Source organism: Ptychodera flava, chromosome 9, assembly GCF_041260155.1.
Source record: "Ptychodera flava strain L36383 chromosome 9, AS_Pfla_20210202, whole genome shotgun sequence".
NCBI classification, from domain to species: Eukaryota; Metazoa; Hemichordata; class Enteropneusta; family Ptychoderidae; genus Ptychodera; species Ptychodera flava.
In genome coordinates, this window is record NC_091936.1 from 28,092,483 (window position 1) to 28,105,031 (window position 12,549).

At 38.8% G+C, this 12,549-nt stretch overlaps 1 protein-coding gene across 1 annotated transcript in view; it reads right to left on the reverse strand.

Annotated features, from left to right (window-relative positions):
- Positions 1-12,549, reverse strand: part of LOC139140564 (protein D2-like) — a 178,444-nt gene that overhangs the window by 37,151 nt on the left and 128,744 nt on the right. The gene's annotated exons all lie outside the window — the stretch shown is intronic.

Genomic DNA, 12,549 nt, shown 5'->3' on the forward strand with positions numbered 1-12,549 from the left:
TCAGTGAGTCCATCGGTTCACGCAGATATCTCAGACATTTTGACAAAATATCATGTGACCTTGGTGACCTTTGACCTCAAATATACATTATTGTCCATAACTCAGTAACCACAAGTGCTAAACCTTTCATATTTGTATGATGGACACCTTATGAGCCACATATTGTACCCCATTAATTATGTGCATATCTAATTATGAGCGAGCCAATAGAGCAAGAGGTCTGATTTCTGGTATATAGGGATAAGTTAACAATATAATTTGTTTGACAAAACTTCACGTGACCTCAATGACCTTTGACCTCAAATATACATATTTGTCCACAACTCAGTAACCACAAGTGCTACACCCTTCATATTTGGTATGAAAGGACACCTTATGACACCACATAATGTACCTCATTAATTATGCGCATATCTAATTCTGAGCAAGCCAATAGAGCTGGATGTCCGATTTTTGGTATATAGGGATAACTATAGGGTAGAAATCTAAATATGCCCATCTAAATATTAGACATCTACCATCGAGAACAAAAGAAATTTGCTGTAATTTGAATATTTAAGGAGTTTAAGCAATTCCCGCAATAAATAAAGAACCCCTGCCTCAAACTCCACAAAAGTTGCTAGACATATTTTGCCGTTGTCATGCCATTGCTTCGTTAATAACCAGTTAATCAAATGCCTCATTGACAGGAGGAAATTCAAGACCATATTTGAATAGTAGTATATATTGTCCTCAAAATTACTCTATCACGGCCCAAGTACTCATTGCCTTCAGCAATACTGCCTTGTTAAAACTATAATCATTATTTCATAGGTTCCCTTATGCACTTTTTAGGCGTTCATCTAGCCTTCAATATGTGCAGATTTCAAGAAATGGTGAATTAGGAGGTTAGAGGAAGGGGCAAGAAGAGTAGTAAACCTCTTCTCATTGTTCATTTTATGTATATATGTATGTATGTATGTATGTATGTATGTATGTATGTATGTATGTATGTATGTATGTATGTATGTATGTATGTATGTATGTATGTATGTGTGTATGTGTGCGTGCGTGTGTGTATGTGTGTGTGTGCGTGTCTATCTGTCTGTCTGTCTGTATGCATGCATGCATGCATGTTTAAGTAGTTAAAACCACGGTAGACAATGTTTGTACTGAATGTACTGGTCTGATTAGGAGCTGGGTCACCAGCTGTTCAACAGCTAAGAGGAAGTTTTGATATTTTATTAGGTATCGTTTTTACCCTTTAGTACATTTAACAATCGAAAACATTGAGTTTCAGTTTCCGTTTGTTTTACTAATAGGGTTTGACATGGTACAAATCCCTGAATAAAACTTTTTTTTGGTAAATGCGATGTAGTAGAGTTATCGCGACTGTTTTTGAAACAGCGTGTAGTCGATCCGAGTCATCGCCGTAGTCCGCGAACTAGAGCTATCTTGAGATCTAAACTGAAACTTACACTCATCGCTTTCATCCCACACATGTACACATGCCATCTGGTCATACAGCGTTTCATATGAAAAGTGACACTAAAGTGTAGTGACTCGCGGAAACGCTTTATTTTACGAAATCAACGACTTGAACCAAGTCTCCAAAATAGCGGGAACCCCAAATGGATAGTTAACTATTAATATATCCGATTTATTTCGTCTCCTTCCTCTTTCTCTGCCCTGTTTAAATTCTCTTTCTTACCGTCTTCCTGTCTGTCTATTTGTTTATTTTAATCTGTTTGATTCGTCATTTTCGCGAGGTTGTGTCGCACCCATCACGTTATAGATCATTAACCCTGTATGGATTCTGAATTATCCGCACAGCACCCGTATCTATAAAAATAGAGTCGAGGACACTGTTGCTCACATCTGATCAGATGTGCTATGTCAAAATGAGTGAAATGCCAGCCATACGGTTGTGTTTGTCTGTTCATGGTTTGAACAGTCTGGTAGTGCTCTCACACCCACATGACAATGGTATGCGCCAAACTGCTTCTAAGTTATAAGAATGGCAGTGTACTGCCATATAGGGAAGTGTCCAACACAAACTTAAATCTAAATCTACCAAGGAGGCTCAAATAACAGACATGTACTTTAAGACCATGCAAACAAAATTTCAAAGAATGAAACGAGATTTGTGAAAATGACATTATTTGACCTGCAATGACAGACATTTCCATAAATATACAATAACACATGAAAGAATGACAAAATCCTGCAAATAAAATTTCGAAGCAATTCGAGCAATATTTTTCTGAACAAAAATTGCATAACTGCATCCACACAAATGAAAGGCTAAGTGATTCATGTCTTGAGCCAGCCGGATAAGGGGGACAAGTTTTCAATCTTCAAAGATGATGTTTGCGTTTTGCAATTTGTATACATTAATGTCATCCTGTGTACTTGTATATTGTAAATGATGAACAACTGGTTGTTAATGACTGGATCTGTACCCCAAAACTTTTTGTATACGCAAAAATTTGGATTTTCATTCTACCATTTTTGAAAAACATGGTGTGACACCTACTGTCTTCCAATTGGCACATATTTACTTAAAATTTCATAATCATTAGGACACATGATAATCAGATGATCCTTAAACCCAAATTTGATACCTATCTGACTTGTAATTGCAGAAAAGAAGACTTTTGACCGAAAAGTGGTAATAAAATCCAACAAATACATAAGCAAACAAACAAACATGTCGGCAGTAGACGCCGCCATCTTGAAATACACCCTCATGTGGTCACTTGACACTATTATAGTGGTCAGTATATGGAGTTTAGCAGGTTACGCGGTGGGGTCCAGACGTTATCTTTGCTATTTTTCCCCGTCAAGTGCATGGTTTTAGTGGTCCATTGAGCGGTTTCCATTCTCAAAGGCTATTTCTATCCTACCTCTGACCAACGGGGTGAACTCGGACAACCTACCCCTAGTTTCGGACTGTAAGGAATGATAATCTACTGATCAAATGTAACCTTCCAAGCTACTGCCCGGGGCTACTGCACATTGCAAGTCGACAGACAATAAACCATATAACATTCTGTTACATGGCAGTGTGTTCATCGTTATACTAAAAGGGAAATGCATCCATAAATGGATGTGATGTTCATGCACTGAATAAAATACATGCAAATACATAATAAGAATAAATAAATAATTAAATAAAAGAAAATTAGATATATAGAAATAAAAGTACACATAAAAAACGATATGCATAAAAAGTGAGTGAGCACCTAATAAACAAACATGAAACCGAAATGGAGATGGATCAAGAAATGGCTCAGGAAAGAACAAACAGGTACAGTAAAGCAGTTTAAATTATAAAGTTTTGGTAATGGTGGGATGAACAGTATTTGAATGAACGACTGTGAGCTTTAGAAACGTGTTATACTGGTGAATTGTTAATTGTTGAATTTTAGGTTAGCTTCCCCTGCTTTGTCGACGCACACGCACATATCGAGTTGTTGCGTGAAAGGAGTTGGTTGACATCAGATAACCTTTACTTCGGTGTCTATTGCAAATGTGTTGACTTGATTTGAATAAAAGTGAGCCAGTACAAATCTGACGAAAGTACGATCGAATATTAAGGAAAACCAACTCCGATGAACCATACCAAATCCAATATCGTCCTGATTTCGTCCCGGCAGGGTACTTCCATAAAAAAGGCGTACGGGTGCCGCCCGAATGGGTCACTTTTTCACGAAAAAATTCCTAAACATGGGTCGACTTTTCATCCGGAAAACCCTAAACATTGGTTGACCACAAGTCAAATGTCTCATGCTTTAGGAAAACATTCACATGTTACAGAATAAAGGTGAAAATTCCTAAAATTTGACAAAAGAAATCCCTAACAATGGGTCATATCTTTTGAATATACATGGTAGATGTTTTCAACTGGGGCAGTGCAACCCCATATGAAAATATCTAGCGTACCCCCCGGGGATTTTCGTAAACTCAATAAATGGCGATGCTGTTACTCAGCTGATCGCAAATATTTCACAAAACAGGATATATTTTTGCTTTCAGTATTTATTTAAGCTGATGAAACCAAGCATATATGCAGAAATTTTACACAGAACTTAGCAATTGTAACATTACTGCGAGATATAAGAAATCGTTTGAGGGCATGCTACCGAGTATCCCCATTTTCTTCACAATGAGGTTACCGTCGATAATAAAAGCTGACGCACGACAAACGTAATTCTTTCGTTTAGGGGGGGGGGGGGGTAAAAGCTCATTTCGTTTTGTGTGCGTCAAAATCGCATAATGATTTTCTTTTGTTTTCGAAGTGCGACTTTGCAGCGAGAACGCAAAACTACCTTCGCATTCATCGAGAACAGAATGACCACAAAATACGGAGACAGAAAAGACAACGAAAGAAGGTGAAATAAAAAAACTTGTATGGTTTTTCAATGTGAAACATGTATGTGAATCATTTTCCTACGTGCGAAATACATGTGCCCTCCCGGTATTTTTTCATGGGCGTGCGGATCGGAGAGGTACGTGTGGGTTTGTCAGACGGCATCATAATACGAAATCGATTTCGCATAAGAACTTTCGTTTTGAGGGGGGAGGGAGGGGGTTTCAAGTAAAACGAAGGAATTACGTTTCTTGTGCGTCAGCTTTTATTATCGACGGCCCCTTATTACTGTGAACAGATTGCGCATGTCATCTCGTAGCCATTGACGTAGGGGGCGCATGGCAAACCACTTCCGCTGAGGCAGGCATTTTCAACCGGGTATAGGAAACCTCCATTGACAGCCGTCGATGTACCAGTCAAAACTTCCCCGGCTTTGTCGACGCACACATATCGAGTTGTTGCATGTGTAGATCTGGATGACATGAGATAACCGTAGTACTCTATGGTCCAACCACTCGGGCAGTCGTCACGATTGTTGCGATACTCTTGTAGACACACGGCGCATGGCACATCATTGTTTACTGTAGAACTCAGAGGACCTGAGCTCCCACGGTATTCAACGGGATAGATGTAGCTATGGTCTTTCTGAGTACCAGACACTACGACGCTCTCGTCGTATTTGGCAACTTCTGGTAAGCACAAAAAGTCAGCACCGTTACCTTCTTGATTGTAGAAGGATCCTGCCATTATACCTTGAAGAAGAAATAAAGACATAATTGGTTAGGCCAACTTCAAGCAATTTGTTAGCTATAGAGTTCAAAATAAAAGAAGATTCAACCTTGTGCAGAGGTCGGGGCGGCGAAGGTTCACACAAGCATAGGTCAGATCTTGATTATATTTTGTTTGCTCACGCTCTTGTAGTCCAAGTTGACAAACATTTTCGACAAAAATAAGAAGTCCCAAAAAGACACCTGGTAAATTACCCCAGCCACATGGCTTAAGCTATAAGCTTATTACTTTTTTGACAATCTAACGAACAAAGGAATACCATACTCTAACATGACTTGTTATGCAGAGTAATTTTTACCCTATCAGCCAGACTACTTAGTGAAAATGCATGAAACCCTCTAAAGCCGAAATGTGTAAAACTACATCACAAATACTCTAGACCTGATTTTCTTTTTAATGAGGCTAATCAAACGGTGGAAAACAAATACCCACATTATAAAAAGTACTGTATATCCACGATTTTTCATTCTAGATGGCCAAAATATAGCATGAATAAGCTGTAGCTGATGATCATTTTGATCATGGTTTTTCAAATTCCACAATCACATGCCTTTGTTTGAAGGTGTTTGCGAGGCACCAACACATCCAATTCAGCTGTACATTGCAGTTTTGTTCCATGACACATGGAAGCCGCAGTCCCATGGGACATCCATGGGCCAATTGTAGAAATTAGTAGTTTCGCGGCAAAGTTTGGTTTTTCTGGGACCAGGGATTAGCGTATATTCTTAGCCTGAGCCTGATTGCATTGTCGATCCAGATCTTTGAATAACTTTTCAAAGTATTCTTATATTGTTGAAAGCGGAAGATAGTTGCTTTAGCAAGTAAAACTGGTACCAGTAAAAGTTTAATCATTCTAATTATTGGACATAGCATTGTAGTGCTCTCATACATTTATAATTATATAATTAAATATAACTGTGTTGGAAGCTGGTTGACAAAATTAACATATTATTTATCTGTTGCATACCTTTGTAGACCAATTTCGTTATACCCGGGCACGAACTATGACCCCAACGGGTGTAGACCACTCCAGTTATATTGGTTTGTACATTAATAAAATAAATTAATTGTTTATGATTAATTATATTGTATCGAATCGTGCACGATTTCCAGGAAAACGTGTACACTATCGCACTTTTATTCATTTACAGACAGAGAGGCAGAGACAAAGGGAGACAGAGACTGGGAGCGACAGAGAACATCCATACACATACATGTGCAGGCTGCTGGAAAGGCAAAAAATTGTCATTTCGTTTGGCCATAGCCCGAAAGGAAACCGATGCACTCACTAACCATTGCCCGAAGAAGCAGTTGGGGTGAGGGTTGGGGGGGGGGGGGTAGAGTGCACAACACCACACTCGAGAGTCGAATTCATAAACCTCTGAGTCCGCTACCCACAACCTACTGTACCAAGGTCAGGCCAATCAAAAAACTTTTACGTGTTTCCAGTAACCCCGTGTACCTTTGAAAAACCTGCCACCGTAGATAGACATTTTTCTTTCGCACTTTCAAAACTTTGAATACATTCTCTAAATTTTACCGTATTTTATGGATCTAAGCCAATAAAAGAAAAGTATATTCCTCCGACCTACCTACCCTAATTCTTAAAGGCATGTTATCGCAAAAACATATTTTGTATTCAGCCTCATTTCCCCCACCTTCCAGCAATTTCGAATTTTTTAGATCTTTGCCCTCTGCATAACGGAACTGATAACGTTTGACCGGTTAGTAAATCATAGTCACCGTATTCGCATGCCTTCTGTGCTGTTCCAACATTACAATATTCCCAGCGCACATATGAATCCATAGTGTAACACCAGGGTCGTGTGGCGCCATCCATGTTACGGCAGTAGTTATGATCGCCAAGGCCGGCGTTGGGATAATCGTCTGGTGTGGTGGTGTGTTGATGTGGCGACTGAGAGGTCCATGCTTGGCAAGTTCGTCTATTTGATGTCCTTGATACCGTGCCTCGATAATCTGAACCATCGTCTTGTGTGTAGCACTCGCTGCCTTCAAGTATAAGACTAGTGAGAACAATCGACACAAATATAAAACAAACACTCTATTACTATTTGATCGGAGCTCGAGTAAGTTCTACAAACAGCATTCAAAAGCAGTCGGAAATGAACACAGTACTTTCAGAGAACATCATTTGACTGAAAATGTGTGATAAATATCAAAGCAATTAAATTGACGAGCAATCCGAATCTAATTTAATTTTTCTTCCCTCACATGCTTTTTTTGGGTTTTGGAACTGACATTTTCATTCGACGAAATTGGTATCTTCATCATCCAGTCAATGTATTTACATACCAATTACTGATCATGAGGTGCAATATACATCGGGTTTTGCAGAGTACTTACACGCTGGACCGACGACAGACCCTTACGTCATATATTTGGGCGAGTGCTATTAATCATATCTAGCAACCTACAGTACCTAATTACATAGACACATAGATAGATAATAGATAGATAGATATATAGATAGATAGATAGATACATACATACATACATACAGATAGATATACCGACAGACAGACAGATATACCGACAGACAGAGACAGACAGACAGACATACTGACAGACTGATCCCTATTGCCTCGTAGCTACATGTATGTCTACGTATAGCAAATTGGAGCTGTAATAGGAACAAAGATATAACAAACGAATCAAACATCCTATAAGCGTACTGAAACAAATGCCGTCCCTCAATATTGCAAAAGTAAGAAAGGCGAAAATACTTCCAGACACATGCGATCAGGTTCATATTGTGAAAAGCTGTCAACTGCAATACACTTTTCCAGCTTTTCATACCGCAGGCATAATTTCCAAACGATGTTTGGCGCAGAATCCTTTGCCCGAACTGTTAACTGCGATGCAAGGTGAATGTTGTACTGTGTAGAAGGGAATCTCTTATGGAATCACATTCGTTACCATCTAGTGATTTTCGTGATATTCACGACCGAGTACGCATTTAGGATGTATTCAACTACATTTACATACCGTCCTTTGGCGGCTCGTAACGGTCAGCTGTCAACATCCCTAGCAAATCCTCTTCATTTGACTAGCAAGAAATGATAGCGACAATGATAGCGACGGCCTTGATCGGTTGTCGATGCCAGTCATGTAATGGTGCCTCCAGCTCAGGTGGCAGGGGAACGAGTTAAAAAATTGTCACACCCGAATAGAGTTCCCGAATAAGTTTCGTGAAAAAAATGAACACCTTTCCTGCTATTTCCCTCCCCTGCCCTCCCAACCCCTATCCCCTACCACTAGTAGACCCCCTCTCTTTCAGGACCTGTTGTTAGAGGACTTGAAGTGTTGAAGTATAGTGATCGTAAACTCAAACGCAGACGACGCGTTTGTTTGATGACGTCAAGATGTAAAGGGCGGGACGTTACGCTGTACAAATGAAAACTGTAAAACGATTATTTAATTACAAGTACTATGCATCAATCGGACTATGTTCTCCTGTTAAAAGCCTACCGCTGAGCCGTATATTTGTTTGGTATTTTTATCAAATAACGCAGCAAACTTAACAGAAATGATATATATTACTGGCGGAGACTTCACAGTGGTCTATAGGCGATAGAGAAAACATTGTATTTTGATATGCTGTCACGATACTCTTTGCAATACATCAATAATTCACAAAGTATTTTTTGATACATGTATATTTTAATCCTCGATACTTTACTTTTCCGGTTTATGTTCACGCGATTTACATCTGCATGTCAAAGTCGTAAGAATAATGGCATGGACTGAAGCTGTGCACCTGAAAACTTCAGAACGATATCACATGTCAACATTGTGGACCCAGGGAACACAAACCCGCGGCACCTGCTTCTGTCCTACAACTTGTAACCTTCTGACAGATTTACAGTACATTTACCAATGATTTTGACGATGAGATACAGCTGGATATTGATACACTACCTAATTAGGTTTGTCAGTTTGCTCGCGAATTTACCCTTTTGGTGGTCAACTTTTACAACTTTGCGCCAACATCGGACAGACTAAAACAGCAGGTGACGCAGCAAGATGTCTGTAAACTAATTTACTATGTAGTATGTTTATATCTTTACAGCAGCTATCAGTTTCAATGGTGACACACACACAGACTGGTTGCCAAGTTTTACAAGCAGTTCAAATTCACGGAGAGGTGGTAAAAGAACGACCTTACTGCAAATTTAGACTCAGAGGACAGTGTTCTTTGTAGTTGAATATCAATAAAGTTCATGACTTCAAAAATAATAGAGTGATGTGTAAAATGAACAAACTTTACTTTGGTTATCAACAAATGAATGACACCACATTTTTCAATGAGCTGACATCGGGGCCTACTTCTGTACGAAGTGAACTTGGGGGTTTCAGGCTATTTCGTGAACGTCATTTGTTTTCTATATTGACAAGATAGTAGCGACAAGCGATAAAAACATTGCAACATTGTAAGAGTGTTTATCATTTCTAGTTGATCCGACGTTTTTATTAAACACAAAAAATAATAGACAGTGTTCTTTGTAGTTGAATATCAATAAAGTTCATGACTTCAAACAAAATCTAAAAATAACAACACAAATCGATCTGAAAGAATCAGAATGTTTGAGTAGCGATAGCAATGTCTGGAAGTCAGGGCTTTGAGTCAGCAACTTTCTAGTCTAATAAAACTCAGACAACGAGATGTTCTGGTATTGCCAGCCATGGTGGGGCTTTGTATACATACGCTGACACGTAATTAGCAGCTATCAGTTTCACTGGCGTAATGATCTGTACATTTGTACAAACAGATGTTGAACCAGACAAACAACGCATCACATCACACATCACTCTAGTCTCTATTATTTTTGAAGTCATGAACTTTATTGATATTCAACTACAAAGAACACTGTCCTCTGAGTCTAAATTTGCAGTAAGGTCGTTCTTTTACCACCTCTCCGTGAATTTGAACTGCTTGTAAAACTTGGCAACCAGTCTGTGTGTGTGTCACCATTGAAACTGATAGCTGCTGTAAAGATATAAACATACTACATAGTAAATTAGTTTACAGACATCTTGCTGCGTCACCTGCTGTTTTAGTCTGTCTGATGTTGGCGCAAAGTTGTAAAAGTTGACCACTAAAAGGGTAAATTCGCGAGCAAACTGACAAACCTAATTAGGTAGTGTATCAATATCCAGCTGTATCTCATCGTCAAAATCATTGGTAAATGTACTGTAATTAGGGGTGGACCATTTGATATCCTGGGGGGGGGGGGGGCTTGGAAGATTGGTGGAGAGCCATTATTTTTTTTTCCCACGTGCTTCACCATGAATTATTTTTTTTCTACAGGGCATATGCTGGCAACTTTTTTTTTCACTTTCCTTCTTCGAGATATATTTTTTTTACCAAATTTCGGTGCAATGTTTGTTTGCTTGGTTTTTCACACCCAGTAACAAGATGCTGTTCTATCGCACACAGACTATATTCAAGAAACTAAATGAAGTTATGTAAATACATGTACATTTTTGATTCACTTTACAAAAACATATTTGTAAAATCATGTACATTTATGGCATTTACTTGTCAGTGTTGTCCTTACATTGAAAGTAGCCGGGTAATTTAAGAAAGTAGACGGGTGGACTGCGAAGGAGCGAAGCGACTGAGTGGCGAGTGAGCGTAGCGAACGAGGGGGGGGGGGGAGAGGCGCGAGAGGGGGGTGTCCCCCCTCTCGCAAGGCGAAAAATGAAATTTTGGAGTGGAAATGGTTTTCTCTGGTGGCATCTGAGGTGACATTTACTGACTGAAACAGTTCTTTTGGTGTGTGTCTTAGACGTGGCTCACATACAACAAAACAAACAAACATGATTTTGTTTTGTTTGTATTATTTATGACACACTTATGGTTTTACTTGCAGTGAAGATGTAACATATAATCTTAAATCACCTGCTGTCTGCTCATTTCATTGCCCATTTCCCATTCTTCATTACCACATAGTAGTTTCCCAAAAACCATCAAACTCATTCAATTCTAATCAAAACACATTCGCTTTTGTTAAGAAAAACATTGGTAAGATAATTCACTATAACAGTGTTCGCATTTACGAATAAAACAAGCGTATATAGAAAACTCATAACAATGAAAAAATGTGTAGAGAGTCGATCCAATGCGTAATAATATTACACATTGGATTGAGTCTCTACGCATTTTTCATTGTTATGAGTTTTCTATACGCAAACGATAATAGTAAAATGTTTGCAGGCTGTCTCTCTTCTTGTGGTATTTTGACAAAATCCTTACATTCAGATTTACACATTTCTGGAAAACACTGGTGAGCAATTTCAATTTCAGCATACTTCCTCTAATCAGAAGGTCATGTATACTGTACAATTGTTCATATTCAGTTATTGTTCCTCAAGCTTGAAATGGTTTATGCTTTATAAAACTCCAGAGCTACTGCTTGATTTTTATTGATGCTGCAGTGTGCATCGAACAATTGCCAAGATTTTTTTTTCCGAGTCGCAATGGTCCATAATTTTTTTTCCATCAGCCACTTAAAGCCAGATTTTTTTTTTCGAGCAACTCCACCTGGCATCTTTTTTTTCCCCCAAATCTTCCAAGCCCCCCCCCAGGATATCAAATGGTCCACCCCTTACATCAGCTCCGTTGAGTGCATTCCTCGTACTTGTCAGTGTAACTCTGCAATGACCACATCAGTGTTCATAAGCCGAGTTCTGATGTCCTGATGGTCTTGCACCAGTAAGGCCAAAGTAAGTAAATTCTTTGTTTTGCGTCCACTCTAAATGGGAAAAGGTACGCGTCTAAGCGGCTGAAAAACACACACAAGAAAATTAACACAATGTAATTTGATTGCAGCAAATACAAAATTGTAACAAAATTTTAGTTCAGAAAAGCTAAGCGGGTATGTCCTAAAATTTCCTATTCAAATACACTGTGTGTGTTTTTAATGAAAACCTTAAAAACCTAGGCGGGTAGGGACGCAAAACAAAGAATTTAATTACTCTGGCCTAACCGAACATCAACGAAAATTTAATCACATGTGATGCGTATCTCTCTCGACTATTTATATATCTCTGCAATCAACAGTTTCATTGTTCTATAAGACTTCAGGAATAAAAAATCAGTGTACAGGTGAGTGTGTGGTTGGCAATATGGTAACTCTCTTAGTGTGGGGTCAACAACAAATTAACTCATACTTATGTTCAGTACCATGACTATCACATTGCTTATTAAGGTGCAACCACTTGAACACACGAAATATACCATTTAATATAAATTCCATTCGTTTGAATGAGAGAGTGTGTGATATATGCAGAAAACCGAAATAGTCCGTTACAAATGTTCAGATGTTCAGATTTTTGCAAACAAATTGTGACCGTGCCTTCCGTTATTATCACTCAAACACAAAAAC